At 38.7% G+C, this 12713-nt stretch overlaps 1 long non-coding RNA gene across 4 annotated transcripts in view; it reads right to left on the bottom strand.

The window, feature by feature from the left end:
- The window catches only part of LOC121661323, a 95839-nt gene that overhangs the window by 64012 nt on the left and 19114 nt on the right, over window positions 1-12713 (bottom strand). For all 4 annotated transcript variants that reach the window (XR_006014919.1, XR_006014918.1, XR_006014920.1 and 1 more), the window contains exons 6-9: window positions 7352-7481; window positions 4969-5065; window positions 3182-3359; window positions 19-158 (exon numbers count right to left, since the gene is read on the bottom strand). This is a non-coding gene — a long non-coding RNA (uncharacterized LOC121661323). The remainder of the gene's footprint in view (window positions 1-18; window positions 159-3181; window positions 3360-4968; window positions 5066-7351; window positions 7482-12713) is intronic.

Raw genomic sequence — 12713 nt, 5'->3', positions numbered from 1 at the left:
CAGAGATCAGTTCCTTACCTTCTCACCTCTGTCTGTTGGTGGTGCCTTTCCTAGACTTGCATTAAACCGGGACTTTGGGAAGCTGGGGTTATACTGTAGTTCTGGGTGTGGGCAGTCTGTAACCCAGTGGTGTCTGGAAGGCTTCATACTTCCCAAGCCTAAATTAATAATACCAACCCATTATTAAATGACCACTGGAAAAGGATACAGCAACAAGAAAGCCATTTCGTAAGAGCACACAAAAATAATTACCCTAATACATTTCTATCCAGGGAAAATGCACTTTAAATCTCATGGGAAAATGGGGTCTTTCGGGCTGCAACACCCTTCTCCTAATTCAAGGTTCACAGGACTTACTGAGTGAGAGCTTCCAGCATTCTGCCATACTCCGAACTTAACTAGAGATGTGAAAATACTGGTTTGCCAATTACCAGGCAGGGCATTTCCCCTGACTGCTCACAGATTAAGTGTCACAAAAATGTATCAGATCTGAATGTTTCTCACTGGAGCATCATGTAAACACTTGCAGAAAGGGAAAAGCAGGAAAACTTTGAATTATAAACAAAAGAATTTGAATAATCACGATCAAGATTTAAAAAACGGTGCTTGTAAATAAGCACAAAATATTTCCATAGACCCAGGAATTCAGATGATAAAGTGCTCAGAAATGTTCTGCCAGAGGGCTATGTTTTCCCCTTCAAGAAGTTTTGATCCATCAGCAGCCATATGCTTTAATTTACTGGTTTATGCTCATTTCAGTGACATTTTGCTTCTGATAAGAAAAATCTAAGTGATCTAAAAATCTATGTGATGTTTCAAAATGAGTTTTCACTTAAAATGTATAATACATATGCGCAAACAGATTTTGATTTTGTGAAAACTTCTCCAGCAATATAATAACAACAGGAAAATAAGCAGGAACCGTGAAAGGAAAAGAATAAATTGCCACTGAAGGAGACTGGGGCTTGGGGTCATGGAAGACCTTCACTGTTGTTAGACAATTATCTTTTCCACTGGCCAGGCAACATTATTGCTTTTGGTCAGCATGTAGGGACCGGATATGCATGTTCCTGATTCTGCCTCACTGAAAGGGAATGAATTAAATGATCTGTTGAGAAAACTTCCCATTACAAATTTCTTTAGTTTTATGCTTTTTATAAGAAATAACGAAATTCTTGAGTTACTGATTTCACAGACTAGTTTTTTTGGACCTACTCCATAAAAACAACGGTGATTACAGAGTATTCTGAAACTCTGTTTCCATATAAGCTGGAGATATTAAAATAGACATGCTCAAATACATGTTACTCTGAATAAATGAAATCAGGTTGTATTTACAAGACTGCAGTAAAATATTTGCATTGGCATTAGGAAAACATTTGGGGAAATTCCCAGGTCTACCTGGGATGCAGGACTTCCTGACTCTACATTATAGTGCGGGATTTGATTGTCTGTCTGTAGGTGAATGTCATGGCCAGGTCATCAGTAACAAGTCTCCAACCAGGTTCCAGTGAAAGATTCATAGACTTGAACTGATCCCTGCTTCTGATCCCAGTTTTGAACCCGTGGAGTCTTTCAATGTACAGCTTTAAGCAAACTTGGTGCTGTTCTAAGCAACTTTGGATATCAATACTTTTGAGAATGAAAAAGGGAAATTGTTCTTTGACCCTGATTTATGAAATAACTTGCACTCTTTTTAACCCATAAAGAGTGCATTCATTTTTGTCTTATGGAAAAAGTCAATTACGATATTTTGCCAGGGATGTTCTTTCCAATGAGATTCAGCTACTGCCATCTATTGATATATATTGTGAAGGGTCACTGTGAAAGTGCACATCTTCCCTGTACCTTTTCTTAGAGGACTGTAAAATATCAGGGGTGAGAAAAGGACACTGAAAGAATGCTTCTCCTTCCCAGCAGTGAAAAGCAGGGATTTGGAACTGGAAGAAAATATCAGGAGTAGTCTGAGGGTGGGCACGTGCAGATGTTATTTTAGAGGTACATTTTCCAACAAGAAGGGTATAATATCCACACATATAGGGGTGATCTGTCACTAAATGACTTCTCTAAAAGCCAGTCTGAGATGTGTAGCTGTGTTTTCCTCATTAGCTCATATTTAGATGAGTTGGTCAATGTTCAGCTCTTTAACATCAGCCCAACCTCACCGGACATGAAAATCCTCCAAGCCTTTGGACAAGAGCCTATTTCCAGCCATCTGTGGAAGGAATGCACTGACCTGAATTAATTAACTGAAATTAAGCCAGTTTTTTAAAGGGATGAGACCAAAGCAGGAGATGCACTGAATTGGAATAAAAAATGAGTTGTGACTTCCAGCAAAGCCCTGACTATGTGACAGGGAGCAAATTGTGAACTTGAGGAAAGCAGCTCCGGCAGAGTGACCTCATGGGAGTGGAGGAGAAAGCAGGGAAGGGGCCAAGGTAGCATTTAGTAATTTCTTGTTGCTGTGTATCCCAGCAAAATAGTGCCATCCCTCAATCCTTCTTTTGGTTTCCCTGGTGCTGAGCAGCAAACAGTCATTATCTCCTCCAGTCTAAGACCCAGGGTCTGACAGCTGTATAATAGACCTAAGGGCTTTTTCAATGTTATGCCTTTCCCTTTCTCAAATAAACAACAAGGCTACTGCCTGGCTTTCATGAACATTTCTTCTCTCACTGTGTCTTTTACCTCTGATCTTGCAAAAATAAGAATTCTTCCCTTCTGAAAATGAGCTTACCTTGTCTAAACAGAAATCTGCTTTATTAATTTGTTCTCAGATGAGATACAAAATATCCACTGCACACTTCCTGCACTATGTCAGCATCTTGCTAATTACTTAAGCAATTCTTCTTTTTTTTTTTTTTTTAAATGAGACATATTGGGGAGAGGCAGAGTCTGTCTTCGGTTACTCATTTCATTTACTCAAATCACAGCTTTCCAACCCAATACTGCAGAACAAGCGCTCCAAGGTAAATTCGGAAGTCTGCTGTGTTACGACCCCCTAAGTATAATGCAACTAGAGCCATGCCATGAATGACTAACACTTTAGAAGCAATTATTTCATGACGAGGTGAATTTCTACCTCACAACAAATGTTTCTCAGGTTTTTGTGTGCTGGTGCTAAGAACATTAGAGAGATTAAACAAGCATTTATAATCATGAAGGGAAACCAGAGCGATCTTACTCTTGTTGGAGGCAGCTGAACTGGGGCAGCGGGGAACTGGAAGGTAACGGAGACCTGAAGGCTCCCTGTGTCCCCTGCATCAGGCTCTTCAAAGCTTGTTGATCCTGTTGTCCATGGCCAGGCTCTCCTGGATGAGAACACCACTGCAGTGCAGCGTGGCACAGAAGCGTGATGGACACTGAGAAAATGAAGGGAATTAGCATTAACAAGCAAGTTAGCTGCTCTATGAGAGAGTGCTAAAGGCATGGATGTCTGATGTCAAGACTGTTTCTCAGGGAATTACAACCATCTATTGTCTACTAGGAATACATAAGTCATATGCATTGTTACCCAGTTTGGCTATTTTTTTAATTTATGGTATTGCAGTACTTTGATAATGGGTCAAAAGCTGAGTTACAGCTCCTAAAGCTCCCCCGTTACCTTGTGTGAAATATAAAAATAAAAATAAATAGTGCATTATTGCTAGTTCAATAAAATGCTATGCAAGAATAATAGGTCTTTTCCACTTGAAAATGGAGCTCCACACTTCTGGGGTGACATTCCCATTCCAAGGACTGCAAGCGCACCACAGGCATTTTCCTCCTCTCATTACTGCCCCGTTTCCCTTTCCAAACAAAAGTTACACTAGTTACTATTGTAACAGCCTGCACATAATCTGCTGAGAATAAATACCCATGTAATGAGCCTGAAATGATATGGTAATTTCTTAATTCAAAATAATTACATGGCTATTTGTGCCCTCCAAAATAAGGTATTACTTATTCAGCCCAAACAAATTGCTGTTTGCCCAGGTTTTGAACTCTGGTAAACAGTGGTGCAGCAGTCATGTGCATACTGAATCCTGAGACAATTTTATGTTAGATGTTTACATACACAGAATTGGAAACAAATATTTGTCAAGGCAACAAGCAGCTTTTAGCACAACCAAAGGAAAAAAACCAAACCAGAAAGCCCTTGGAAATAGGACGAAAACTTGGCCAAGTCAGAATGCTACAAGGGCACCAGCTGGCTCAAAGTCACCCAAGTGCCCTCTGAAACATCTCACAAGCTTGAAAATGTTAGATAAGAGGATGGGAATTGTTTAGTTTATTTTGGCTTGTCATTTGTGTCTGAGTGCCTATCTCCCTGTGTCACCTGGAGATACAGATAGGAAAGCCACCACAGAAATGAAAATGGAAGGAGGAAAGGTAAGGAGGAGTGAGGGCAGACGGACCTTCAAGCCATTGATTCCAGCCAGCTTTCCTCGAGTCAATAAAACATCTTCCACTGGCTTTGACGAGGGCTGAGCAGGCCTAGACTTCAGAGCATTAATGAAAGATTTAAAATCCTCTCCTTGTGAGCAGTAGTAAAAGGCTCTCCATGAATGTGAATAATGTGAGCTGCAGTCATGACTATTGACTTCTCAAATTTCATGCTCTCTCAGACTGCAAAAAAGACTGTTAATGAAGGACTTGGAATTGGACTGATGCTGCTTTGTGGAGGAAGGCAGAAGCCTTCAACACCCAGAGTGGAGATCAAGTACCTCACAGACACCCACTGAGTGAAGCACATGAGTGGACTAAATGGAGTGCACTACTTTTTATCTGAGATTATTAAATATTTGGGCCTGGAATGAAAATTAAATCCACACTTGATTTTCTACTCCTCTATTATACAGCTACACATCAAACACACTACGTTGAGTTTCATAGAAAAGAATAGGCAAACTGAAGAAGCAAGATGTTCAGAGGTTCACAGATTACAAAGAAATAATATATACTCTATTCTAACAAGGATTTGCAACTTACAACAGGGTGGTCCAAAGGGTATGATGAATCAAACACAACCACTGTTCGGCTTCCAGAAGCATCTTGCATCTGCTAAGAGTCATCTGATGTTGTAGACCTGCAAGAAAGCAGAAAACACAAGATTTTCTAACATAGGTGCCAAAATAGTAAAGCTTCATGTGACTTCAGTGGTAGCCTTCATTTTAGGTATACTTTGAAATTTTTGTTTCAGCATTAAGTATCTCTTTATCTATTCATATATTATAGCTGGACTATTTCAATACTTTCACTTAACATCCCTGCTGCAGAAAAATCAGCATTGTACCCTCTGCTTCATTTGCTGAAGGTGTTCAAGGTGCAATTTTGAACACTTGACCATACCAGAAAAATTGCAGCTTTCTATAGCATCGGTAGAGTTATCATTAAAATCCCTCATCACTGTCTTGCATTGTTTGGAAACAAGCCACATGTAAGAGTACAACACAACACCATATGCTGGACTATTTATTTAATTGTTTACCCAGAAAGCAGATTTTTTCTCTCATTATTTGTATTTCTCAGGGCTCAGGAAGCAGGTTAGGTGCAGTGAAAGGTTGTCTTCCTGGAAGCAGTTTTCTGGTTGCTTTCTCTGAGGTTGTGTCATGAGGCTGAAGCGTCCTATAGCCCCTTCCTGTGGCCAACTGCTTCCGGGCTGCTTTCTGCTCTTTCGTGCCAGGTCAGTTTAATTCAGCCTTGCTCTTTGCTAGGGCTGCCTTGCCATTCTGCACACCAGCATTGGTTTAGGTGCTCTTGATGCTAAATTAATTGCATATTTCCAAGAGAACATTGTGAAGCTCTCTACAATTTTCGATATGGATTCTTTAAAGCACCACAAGAGGAGAAAAACCCAACCACAGGGTCCAACATTCGAAATCCTGGTACAAGCAGCAGTGCATGCAGGTGCTGACGTCCATTCTGAGTGATGATGCCCAGATTACATTAAACACATCAGCTAAAACGCTGGCTTTTATTCTAATGTAAGCGTCATTATATCCACTCGGATAAATTTATTTATCCATCTCAATGATATTGCTTGTTTCAGCTTGCTTGGTTTTAATTCAGGCCTGAGCTGCTCTGCAATCATTTGTTCAAGTTTATAACGCTACACGTTGTTCCCTAATAGCTTCATTTTGCTGAATTTCCATTTATTACTGTCACTATTACAGTAGGATTTAAATTTTTGTAACTTGCCTATCCTAGCATGAATGTAATTTCATTGACATTTAACACTGATCCTGAAGGCTCCTCTTTGACTGTTTGTCACCTAAAGATCAAATACTTTTGCTGCTGACTTTTAAAATCAATTATAATCTTGCAGGATTTGGCTCAGAGGATAACCCAAAGTGAAAGGTGGGGAGTCTTAAGAGAGAGGGTTTCCCAATGCATCACATGAGATTGATTTTTCATGTGCAGAAACAAAAGGTCTGCTAATGAGAAAAGAAAGAAAAGGAAATAAAAAATCCAAATCCCTTAAAACAAACAAAAAATCCCCAACCCAGAGTCTTTTCTATGATACTTGAAAAATATGAATAAATCTGGTTTTCAGTCATTGAAATTTTAGAATCTGTTGTAAAAGAATTAAACACCCATCAGTAAATCCCTTTATTTAATATTACAAAAATTTACATTTAAAATCTATTTAAACTACAATTTATCATTTTAATAACAATATTCCTCTCTCTGCTTTCCAATATTCATAGTTTCATAAAGTGGATCTGAACTAAATCTCCAAGTTCAATAAAAAAATTGAGGCAAACTGAAGTACTGTGCTGGGTGATTTTCCATCAAGAGATAAACAGATAAAAGCCTTCACTTTCAGAGTCGTTTCTTGTCTGTATAAATGACAAATACAGATTAATGGAATCCTCAGAAAAAGAATAATAGAGTATCTTAATGGAATGAGCAAATGTTTCCTTGAAAATACCCTTTCACACTATGCACCATAATTGTTCTTTAAATTCCCAGCGAGAGCATACATTTGCCTCACACTCTGAATTAGGTTGAAAAACATTTTAAGGTACCGAATTTGAAAACTGTTGGAGGAATTATTCACATATGGGTAAGCAGGAGGGCCACTAAAACCAGATTAAAATTAAATATATTTTAAAGGCAGACTTTAACAGCGTACTGAATAATCACATAAAACAGACATTAAAATGCACGCTCTTGTGTAGCAGCTCTTGGTGATTGCTGTTGTTTGACCAATAATTGGGAGAAGCTGGGGGAAAGGCAGAGCCAGAAGGCAGAAACATGTGATGGGAAGTAACTCTGGGGAAGGTGGAGGAGCTACAGACAGAAAACCTGCCGAAGTTAAGGCAAGGCCAGATGGGCTGGCAGACAAGCCCAAGGTAATATAATTGCTTACCTGGGAGTGTGTGTGAGCCAGAATCCGCAGGATTGTCCTTTCCTTGTCTTTCCCAGCTGCACAGTGCTCCAGGTATCCTCTCCTCAGCCCTTCTGCTTTTCAGCCTCTACTCCTCATGCTGAGAACCTCCCTGTTAATGAGAAAATAGCCATTTCAGGAGCAAGCCGGAAGTTCCTGGGGGACACAGGGCGACCTTTCCAGATGGATATATTGACATGGAATTCAATTTATGAACTATTAACACATAATTTTACATAAAAATTACATCTCAAAGTATTTTCCTAATGACAAAGTTTTCTTCAGAAAATTGAGTACTGGGGTCTGCTTTAACCACATTGAAACAATATATTATATTAAACTGGACAAGACATTCTACTTGAAAAACAATGATTGTCAACTGTGTTTTCTTAGAATACTTCTTTCTGGGAATGTTTTTAGCACAAGAACTCCAACTTGCTGCAGAGTTGTGCACGTCATTATCTGGCTACACATATTCCAATTATTTCATCCTGGGAGAGGTGTTTATCAGCCCCACAGAGAAAACTCGAGGCCAGGCAATAATGGCCACAGGAAGGCTCATAACTGAAAGAGAAGGAACCAGATCACTTGCAGTGCTTAAGTGCAGTCAAAAATGCCAGAACAAATTATGTCAAAATATGTTTCCAAATCAATGTTCTTTGAAATCTCCATGCACTGAAGGCAGATTTTAAAATTTTGTCTTCTCTGGAAATAAAAAAACCCACTGAAATATCCAAGGGGGGGCAACGTGCAATTTCCTCTCATCTGCTTGTGTCTATGCCCCGTGTTAGGACACAGCCTCAATAATGGTGGCCCTTAGCAGTGAGGCTAAGGGTAAAACAGTTAAAAAGTTATAACTTGGGCTCCACAGGAAAATGACAGACATGAATCTGGGGAACCCTATCAGTGCAATGAAAGTTTTACTTGGGGTAGAATCTTTGTAATTGAAATCTAAATACAAATAAACATATGTGTAATGTAACTGTTAATGCACATACAGGACACTAAAAGCAAAATCACAAAGATGTTCTGTTGTCAGAGCTCAGCATTAATTTACTTTCCAATTCCAGTCAATTTGTTATCACAAATGCTTTCAATTAAAATGTTTTATTTGATACAGGGTGAATTAAATCAATCTTTTTATTCTGATGATAGAGATGCACTTAGCAGAATATAAAATAGTGATTTAATGGCTACTTAATGGTCTGAAGCTTTAAATGAACAAATCATAAATTAAGGCTTTTGTAGCCTTTTATGCTTTCCCATTTGGATCCTAAAAAAACAATTTGCATTCATTATGTAGGTCTAATATAGAATATCTTGCTCCCCAGTGACATTCAGCTGCATTCCAGTATTTGTCACGAGAGTGCGCTTGACAGTGCTGCCTTTGGAAGAGCTTTTAGTGTAAGGCGTGGGACACAGCCCTTCCTTGGACAGAATGATTTCAAACTTCTCCAGGTGACTCTGAATCTGCTCTAACATCCAGATTCAATCACACTAAATCCATTTCTTTGTCTGCAGTTCACTTCATCATCTCAGACCAGGCAGTAGGGATGGATCTTTGAAACCTGCTATGAAAACTGAGCACAGAACCTGGGTAAGTAAATCGTAAGTTTGCAGTGAGACTGTATGAAAGAAATTCCTTCCCAAAAGTCTTGGCAAACATTGCTACTTGAATCAGATCCACGAGCCAGTCTCCCCTTCTTCCTGAGTCACTGTTGATTACAGCACATCAGTAATTTAGCAGCTAGGAAAAAAACCATTAAAAATAACTTCACACGCACTCACACATATATTTATGTGAGTTTTTAAAGATTCATCTTGGGTTAAAAATATAATTTTTGGATTAAAGTATTTTGAATGAAAAAAAAATCTGAAAAGAAATAGTCAAAGCTAAAAAAAAAAAGAAAATCCCTTAGTGTTTTCTCTCTGAATATAGTCTGAACTTCCAAAACAATTTATAGTATTTTTCGTTCAAAATACCTGATCCAGTGCATTCTACAAGCAGAAAGTTTTTAAACACTATTACCAAAAGGAAAAATAACTGTTCTAACAATTTAATTCCATTTCCTGGGGCTTTTTTCCTCTTCTGTGCATTCTGTGCTACTCCCTTTCCCTTTAGCACTGGTACCTGCCAAGAGGGCACATTGGGCTGGCCTCAGTGGTGCCACAAACGGGCTCTGTCTGGTAGCTGGGCCTTAATGCGACGTGTTTGCATTTCCCCCTGTGCTGCACGTTAGGGATCACCATGATTTTACAGCCACTGTCATCTCCAGGTCATTTCAGTCATTTCTGCCTCCTGTGCAGTTTCTTCCCATTAAGGAGCTGGGTTTGCAATAATTCTCCCCTGACCAATTACTTTGGGAAGCACCATTGTGCCTTTCCTCTTGTTCCCACTCTTAGATCCATTTTCAGCTTTTTCCATGTTGGAAGCCTACCAGGATTATATAATGACAATATTAGTATCTCAAATAGTACCTGAGAGCTTACATCCTCCTATTTCAAAACCTCATTATATTTTTAAAAAATAATAAATAACCCCATTTTAATGTCACATAAATTTATATGTGAACCCTCTGTCACAAAAAACTGGTCCAGCTGCCTCTGGGACTGTCAGCACAGTAAATAGATGGCATCAATAAAACAAGCTCAACCAAACAACGTAATTCTCCACTTTTCAGGGGGGGAAAAAAAAGCTGCAGCAGCAGCATCTCATGCAGTCTGATTTTTGATTAAAGAACCAAAACAAACCAGTGAAAAAACAGCAAAACTTACTATGAGGCCTTCAGAAATCCATCTGCTTAGACTCTTCATATCTCTGTCACCTGGTAGGGACTTTGATATTTTAAATGAATTGGTCTGTGGTAGCCCACAAAAAAAGAAATTTGCATAAAAATCAAGGGCTATTAAATGTTCTGACTAGCATTCAAGCACTTCTGCTGAATTCACAGATCACAAATACTGGAGCAGAGTAAATTAGAGATGTGACAGCTGAACTACTATTGGGGTGTCAATGCACACCAGTCCTGTAAGCGAGTTTTCTGGAGAGGTTAAAGCTTAACTAACTTTTTACACTAAGAAAGGCTAACTGCATATTTTGTGACTTCCAGATCACTTCCATGTGTTGTGCTTCTTTATGCAGGCAGCCCTTTCTCCTGCTGGTGAGCCAAGCAAATGTTGAATCCAGACACCGAATGTATCTTCAAATAACTACTGAATTTATTACTGAGTAAAAGCAGGTTTCCTATCACTACCCTCACACCTCCTTCCCAGTACAAGTATTTCTAAAGTAAAATAATGCATGTAATGGCACCCTAGCACACAAGATTTCTTCCAGTCAGGAGGAAATTTCATGTAATGATACTGTAGACTGTGTAATAAGTGTTTCATGAGAAGTCAAAATTACAGGGCTCCTTGTCTAAGCATCTTAGGAGTATTGTGTTCTCAAAATACAGAGGATTAACCCTAAAAGACCCCAAACTTCTCTTTAGCAAGTTGTGCTTCAACAGTGAGATTCTTCCAGAGCTGCTGCTTTCTTTGTGACTTTCTTTTCTCATTTCCATCTCACTACTCTGCCCCTAATCCCTTCTACCTTCATCACCCTTCCTTCCTCTGACTTTGGGTTATCTCAGAGTCCAGGTTATACAGAGACTTGTTTTAAAGCACTGGAACATGTCAAAGGGGTTCAGATATTCTGACACGTGGGTTTTATGCATGGAAGTACCACTGCAACTGATCCTTCAAGGGAGAAGTATCATGGTAGGTGGAAGAGCCAGAGTCCAGTCATGCAAACAGTTCCATTACCAATTTACCCCGAAGTGACTGGAACTCTTTAGGCACACTACATATTACTGTGTTTTGCATAGTTTAAAAGGACCATTGTTACCTCCCAAGCTGCTCATGAGCCAACAGAAAACATTGCTGAAGCAGCTCTTACCTTAACTTTAGACCAGGTTCTTTCTGAAACAATTGTGCACCCTGGTTTCAGGGGAATCTGACTTCCCGACCTTGATGTTGTTCCAGCATGGAGTCAGACCATGCCTGAGAACTCCTCCCTGGTTCCACAGGGCAAACACATGCTGCAAAATCCTGGCTCCAGTAGCATTTTGGCAAGAAATTCTAGAAATCAGGAGAGCTTTGTAAAAGCAAGCTTTGCCATCTAATTTTTCAATATTACTATTTAATTTGCCAGTTCTCTGCCAAACACTCTTTCATGCAAGTTCATTTGCATTTTTCTGCTACAGACTGATTTAGCAGAGGAATAAGAATATTCTAAGAAGTCACCAGACACAAGAATGGTAGAAAGCCAAAGAATACTTTCAAAACTGCCAAGGATTGATATAAACATAAGGAAGAAACCACAAAGTGCTCCAATGAAAAGTTCTGACCAGGAACTCTTTCAAGCACATCGTGGATTTGCAAGCAGCTGTTGTGGTGTTGAACAGCAAATACTAAAAGCATTTCAGCTCATACCTAGCTGCACAAAAGGTGTTTATACACTTTTTAATCCTTAACCTTGTCAATATTTTCTATTTCTGAAATATAGATATTTATAACAGAGTGCATCAAGATGTTATTTTGATACTTATGGTAACATCAAATCTCCACTAATCAGTGAAAAAAACATATCATCAGTGATAAAAATACTCATTCCTTGAGGTACTGAGGGCATATCACTGAGAACAGATACAGCCTCACGGTGAATACATTTTACTAGCATGGATTTCTACAATATCAGGCAAATTTCTGAAAGAAATAATTTTTATAGGCTGTATTTAGTATTTACTTGGCCAATTATATTGTACAATTTGGGTATTTCACTAAATGTAAAGCAAAAACAAACTGTGTGCACAGACATATGAGAGTATAAATACATATGTACCTAAATCCTTATCAATGTTTTAGAGTTTTATAGTGTCAATTTTAAGATTTTTATACTATCGATGTTTTACAGTAACAGCACAATGGAGAACCATTCCAGTAGCTCTACACCAGAAGCTTTAAATTTGGTTAAAACATTCTGGGTTTGGTTGTGTTTTATAATTAATATTGACATTAGAATTTTCCAAGGGATAACATTTAGGCAAACTCAGTAGTTCACAAAAAGTATATGAAAGTCACCAGTTTTCCAGTTTTTACAAATGTCAGCATATAAATTAACAGCCACTTAAAACAAAAAGCTACTGATACAGCGAAAGCAGAAATCACAGAACTATCTAAAATATTCTGTGAGCATTTGCAAATGATTACTGACAAAACAGTCATCAGTACAAATATTCTTCACACACACAGAAAAGACAATAAATAAAATTACCCTTCTGAGTCCTGTATGTGTTTCAGCTGT

Source organism: Corvus kubaryi, unplaced genomic scaffold (genome assembly GCF_017639235.1).
Source record: "Corvus kubaryi isolate FWS band 111438036 unplaced genomic scaffold, C.kubaryi_AGA036_p1.0 37135, whole genome shotgun sequence".
In the NCBI taxonomy this organism is placed as follows: Eukaryota; Metazoa; Chordata; class Aves; order Passeriformes; family Corvidae; genus Corvus; species Corvus kubaryi.
This window is presented reverse-complemented; position numbering and strand designations above follow the sequence as displayed.